Source organism: Rhipicephalus microplus, chromosome 1, assembly GCF_043290135.1.
Source record: "Rhipicephalus microplus isolate Deutch F79 chromosome 1, USDA_Rmic, whole genome shotgun sequence".
Classification (NCBI taxonomy): domain Eukaryota; kingdom Metazoa; phylum Arthropoda; class Arachnida; order Ixodida; family Ixodidae; genus Rhipicephalus; species Rhipicephalus microplus.
This window is the reverse complement of record NC_134700.1, coordinates 215,495,386-215,501,980: the sequence shown is the minus strand read 5'-3', so window position 1 is coordinate 215,501,980 and position 6,595 is coordinate 215,495,386.

Genomic DNA, 6,595 nt, shown 5'->3' with positions numbered 1-6,595 from the left:
TCATTCACTTCGTGGATATGGCGGCATTTTTTTCAATTTTACGTAACACTTCACATCGGCATCACATTAAGAGTATAATGAAATGGACCGTAAGATGACGTTTGTGGCATATCACAAAGCCATAAGAGTGCAGGATACACACAGCTTAAACCACACTGATCGATGCATCAAGAGGTCCCCACTTCTGAAGCTCGCTGCAGGTGTCGTCCAGGAAGCAGGCAGGTATACGCCTGTATGACTTTATCAGAGGTCAGTCAGTCACCGGATGCTGGGCTGGGGAAGCTGAAATTAAAAGGCTGGCGTACGTTAGAAAATGGCGTTTGTGCATGGTAACATTCCTGAAATACTCGTAAGTATACTGTAAGACTGTAAGTGATCGCCGGAAATTTTAGTAATTATCAGTGTTTCCGCCAATACGCAGCGGGCGAATCCCGGCATCAGCCTCTGAGGGGTCGAGGAGTAAACGCTGGGAACACCACATGAACACTTACCGTTGAAACTCTGTGCCGCCAAAACCGGCAGCACAGAGTTATCGTAAGAGCTCCAAAACGTAGATGTGGTATTCTGGCAACATTCTTATTTGAAAAGGAATTGCCTTTTGATGTGTAAATTTATACAACATAGTGCTAACACGATCACGCTGCTATTATAAACTCCTGATAAGCCGCCTTTTTTGAACGCTTGCAGTTCAGCGAGGTACAGTCGCGGCCACTGTTAGAGAGAACATGGAACGGGTGACGACCGCGCGCCGCGCAGCGCCACGGTGGGCACCGGGCGAACCATTGCGGCGCAAGCGCAAGCAACGCAACAGGCGGAGTTGGCTGTGCGTCGTCTGATACGGTACTTCCCATTTTGCCTCGAGCGTCGACAACAATACGAGAGCTTTCAGAACTACGAATCCTTGGCCTTCTGATTCACAACAGAACAAAAAACAGCACCACGCTAGACAAGCTACGGAAAATTGGAGAACAGGTAGGGCACATGATCCGCCGAGTGTCAAACAAGCGCGGGGGGCTACGAGGAAGGGACGCGATTCGGCTCGCCAATGCTTTTGTAACTAGCAGGATTCTATATTCAATACCGTACTTACGAATGACTAAACACGAAGAGGACAAAGTCGATGCTATTATTAGGAAAGTAATTAAGCGCGCACTCGATTTACCCATCAGCACTTCAAATCAGAAACTCTCTGCATTGGGAGTCTTTAACTCTATATACAAGAGCTCCAAGAAGCCCACCTCACAAATCAATATACGCGTCTTACGCAGACGCCCCCCGAGCGGCGCCTACTGGACCCCCTCTTGATCCGGCACGAATGCGAAATCGAAAACGCGGAGCGTATTACTGAACTTTGGAGAAAAAAACTCTGGGTGTCCCCGCTTCCCCGCAATATGACCAGGGAGGCGCACCAGGGTAGAAGGCAAGCGCGCGCTGAGGCACTTGAACAGCGGCTTGGCTCCCGTAATGGGGTCTATTACGTCGATGTGGCCGGGCCGTCATGTAGGGGATACTACACGGCGGCGGTATTACATCAAGGAACGCAGGTGGACGGCCTCACTTTCAAAGCCACAAGCTCAAGTAAGGCGGAGGAGGTGGCCATTGCACTGGCAGTATCCCATCCAAACTCAAAACAAATAGTTACAGACTCTCGAAGAGCCTGCGAGAGCTATCTTGCAGGAGAAATCTCTCCATTGGCTAATAGACTTAAAATTCAGCATCAGGTACCGCGATCCTACCCCAAAACGTCTTATATGGACTCCGGGACATCAGGGTCTACAGGGTAACGAGGCTGCACATGCAGTGGCCCGCGTGCTTACTTCCCGGGAAACTCCCCGTTCCCCTGTTAGACCTGAACGTCCCACACCTTTAACACGGTTTCGAGAAATCAAAGAACACTACATTGAGCAACGCCGCTTGTATCCCGCACCAGCGAAGGGACTCTCGAAAACGGAGGAGCGCATCCTGCGGCGCCTACAGACAAATACGCTGCTCTGTCCAGCCATACTAAAATACTACGACCCAAAAACAAGTGGGCAGTGCCAGTACTGTGGGGAAGTGGCCAACACTTACCATATGGTCTGGGCCTGCCAAATGAACCCAAAATTAACCCCCTTTCCCAACCCCACCAAAGAGGACTGGGAGACGACCCTACTCAATAGCTCCACACTAGAGGAACAGCGAACTCTAGTCCAGCGGGCTCGGGTGGCGGCCTCGACTAATGGCGTCCCGGACTAGGGATGTCAACCAGCCCGGTGGGGATAAGGGCTATCTGGTACAGCCAGCATCAATAAAGGTTTTTTTCTCCTCCTCCTCGAGCGTCGAAACCTAGATTGTGCGCGTGCGAAGTGGGAGGCAGCGTAGCAGACGACGTGCAGCTAACTCTGCCTCCGGCGCTGATTGCGGTTGCGCCGCAAAATTATTTCGCGCGGCGCACGCTTGCTGGCTCGAAGATAGTGGACACGCGTGCCGCGTTCCCTCGAACAGTGGCCGCGACAGTACATGTAACGTTCATGGAACGCCGTCACATGCGTCGACATCGCTACAAAACAAAGCACTTGCCGCTGTCTATGTTTGCTGGTTGGGTCGATCCGTAGCGCCAGAATTACATTTCGAACATGTGCGTGCGTGTATGTGCGTGCATGTGTGCGTATGTGCATGCGTGAATGCAAGAGTGTGTATGCGTGTGTGCGTGAGCTTGGTATAGACACATATAGAAGTACACTTCAAAAGGAAATTATTGTCGATCCCTCAGTTGTAGAGATCGTCCATGACACCAGAGTGAAACGCGTCTACATGTAAGCAGTTGCAACGGTGTTGGACTTATAAGGAACACAGTTTGTACAGTGTGTGCGGGCTGCCATGACTGACTTGCATGAGGATGCACCTATGTTTATACCCACTGCCTCCATCTCTGCCTGGCACGTTTGTGCAACTCCATGGTGTCTTTGGCAGTCCGGTATGTTGCAACGCATTCAAACTCGTGCATAATGCCTGAGTTACTGTTCGGGATGTGCATCCTAAACGCGTGAAACCGCTGTACTTCTTCTTGCGTGTCGCGCTGGTCTGAGTTCCATCAGCGGCCACCGTGATTAGCTGCGGCAGCACGCCATGAGCTCAGCCGGAGCTAATCGCGGAAGCCATATTCCAGCACAGTCATGACAGAGCCTGGCCTAGCTGAGGCGCTACCGCAGCGCTAGTTTAGTGTAGCTTCACCGCAGTATTTTGCTAGATTTCTCTTTGATGGTTGTGTGATCCCTTTTTATCCCCACGTATGCCAAAGTGGAAGGCACCTACGACGCATTCATGCCAAGTAACGTGCTTGCGTCCGTGAAGTTGCGATCAGTGCATCACCAACCTGTGCTCTAAAGTTGTGGAGTGAGTTAACTTGACTCCTCGGTGGGTTAACTCGTTTATTTTCGATTCCCCCTCCCCCTCAAGCAAATCAGGTGCCCTTTTGCTGGCGTCATTCCCGTAACAGACATGTGGTGCGTTGAATCTTGAACCCCGGAAAGCATTACTTTTTCATTTAAGTTGACCATCACAGGTCTTGAGGCAACCATTTCGAGAGTAATTTGCCGGATTTAGCAATATTACCTCTCCCCGTCTTTCGATATGGGGACGATAACAAAACAATAAGGAGTTCGTTCAACCATTGTTCGCCCGAGCATTGTTTGAAAGTACCCTTGATATCACAACTATATGTGATCACGTGTTTAGTGTGTGTTGTGCGTGGTGAAGGACAATAAAATTGGGGGAAACAAATTGCTACGTTACATAGGAATCCGGCGATTGTCTATAATGGAGCAACAATCGCGTGTCACCCATTCTTCAGATAACTGTTCATTGTTATTACTTTGTCGTAGAGCTACCTCCTTGTGAGCAACCTGGTTCCTCTTCTACTCTCTCTTTCATCTTTCTGTTCCTCTTTCTCAGCATACTGGGGTAGAGAACCGCATCTGCATTTTGCTCTCTTCCTTTTGGGTGAAGATCTCCGCAATACCCAGTCACTGCTTCTTCTGCTCCCTGACTGTCATGACGACATCACCGGAGGCAGTTGAATACCTGTATAACGCTATCGCGAATATTAGGCAGGGTAAGCTGGCACTGACAGGGCAACACGAACGATGAAGACTCAAGGAAATAAAAGACGCAAGCCAGCGTACTCGTGAATTGCTGGACTGTGTTGCCCAGCACTGCCTTCAAGGTCAGTACATGTCAGAAACTTCCGTATCGTAAAATAGTATCGACCAATCTTTTAACTTGCTTCCAGGATGGCCAATATTATAACACGTTGTCGTCTCGAAATTCGGGCTCCGGTGAGTGATTTATACACCGTTAACTGATTCCTAGCGCACAGATTACCACTGCATCGCATAAAGAGAGTAAAAGGTTAAGTCAACTTGGAAGGAAGGAAGGTTAACCAGAAGAAAATTACCCAGCTTGCTACCATGTGCCCATGCACCGGGGAAGAGGTCAAGAGGTACAGATAGCCAAGAAAGGAAGGAACGAGAGAAATGATTAAAATACGAAGGAGACACACACACATGCACACACATTCAGACGCGCGCGCGCAGGCACGCAGCCGTACTCACAAACACGGGAATGTCGTACTCACAAACACGAAGCCGATTGACCGCAGAAACTTCAGCAGCTTCTTAGTCGCTTTCTGGCTGGACGCTTGAACGTTCCGGCACTCCGAGAGTGATTGCTCGGAAAAGACAACGGGGTGTGCTATAGCGTTAGAGAGCTGTATAGTCTGCAGGAGCTGTATGGCGGGACAATGACAAAGCATCGCATTTCGTGGTCGCCTAAATTATGCTCATGGTCACAGCGACGCAATCGATTTTGAGTAAATCATGCAACGTACGACTTGGAACGCTTAATTATCTCTAGCCTAGCAGATAAAGAAACACAAGACCAATTTACGCTGGGAGGTCATAACTTTTATTACCAGATTGAATTATTGATTTTTCTGTCCTTGTTCGGAAGACACCGTGGCACTAACGTAACGCAAGTATATATATATATATATATATATATATATATATATATATATATATATATATATATATATATATATATATATATATATATATATATATATATATATATATATATATATATATATATATATATAAAGAGAGAGAGAGACAACACAGAACAAAGTTTATGTTAGGTTTTTCAGTTTCCCGAATTCTGTAATACTTTGCCTCTTAATTTAAAACAACAGACGCAAATAGCAGTGTCGAAATCTATATGGTGTCATGTGCATCTGGCACTTTAAATTTCACGCCCAGTCTTGTTGCCTACAGTTCTTGAGTGTAATTTGATCATTGGCTGTAGTGATTTGTGGCAAGTATAATTTCGTGCACCAGTTTCTGTTCCTGTGCTTATATTTCTTTTTTATTCGCATCAAATATTTCTCCTTTCTTTCTTATGCAATAAAGCTGTCTTTATTATTATTATTATTATTATTATTATTATTATTATTATTATTATTATTATTATTATTATTATTATTATTATTATTATTATTATTATTATTATTATTATTATTATTATTATTATCGTTCCTGCCGCTTTTTTGTTTCATGTTCTTTCGTATCAAAGAAATACGCGCTTGTCTAAGTTGTCTAAGTTAAGGGTAGCTAACCTGCAACAGTCACTGTTAACGTTTTTGCGTCTCTCTCTCTCTCTTTGTCTCTCTTTACGCTTAGTGTAAAACTTACCTATTAGGAATTACAAAAAACGTCATTTTTCGATCTATGTTGGCTCTATGTTGGCCTTATATTGGCTCTACGTCGGATTTATGTTGGCTCTATATTTCTCTCGGTTGTATTTTCAACCACAAAAACTTCATTACAGCCGGACCTGCCATAAAACATCTTAAAACTAAATCATCGCAGCCCTAATTTTAAATTCAGGGCGAGCGACGAGTTTTTCAATAAAGCAAACAAGAGGCCGCATAGGAGTTGCTGGGAAGCCTCAAGTTCTGCTGCGTTCGTTCCCCATCTAATGCAACTCACAATTAAAAAAAGAAGTTCGATAATGAAACCTGCTTCGTCTGCAGATGGATCGATTTTTTTACCTCCATTAACCCGTTAGCGCGTTCCCGGCATTAAACGAAGCCGGGTGAGTCAAGATTTGTATACATCCTTCCGGTCCTGCTGGCAACTGCATTCAGGAAACGGATCGTTCCAAACACGATTCCTTCCCCGGCATCTTTCTTTCTTTCTTTCTTTCTTTCTTTCTTTCTTTCTTTCTTTCTTTCTTTCTTTCTTTCTTTCTTTCTTTCTTTCTTTCTTTCTTTCTTTCTTTCTTTCTTTCTTTCTTTCTTTCTTTTTGCCCTACGAGTGGATCTCTCGGTCAACGAGCGCAAATATACTACAGGGGTCTGTGGGGCGGGCCCATTAAACTCCTTCGCGAAAATACATGTGTACGTACACATACACACTTCTGAGTCCCGCACTCCCTCGGAACGTTTGCACTGCATATGTTCGCACTTTTTTTTTCTAGATTTCGTTGTGAATAGGGTCCGTTTGTTCTTCCAGCCCGTCTCTTCGCTACAAACACGCTCGCCAGCTTTCGAGGCTCG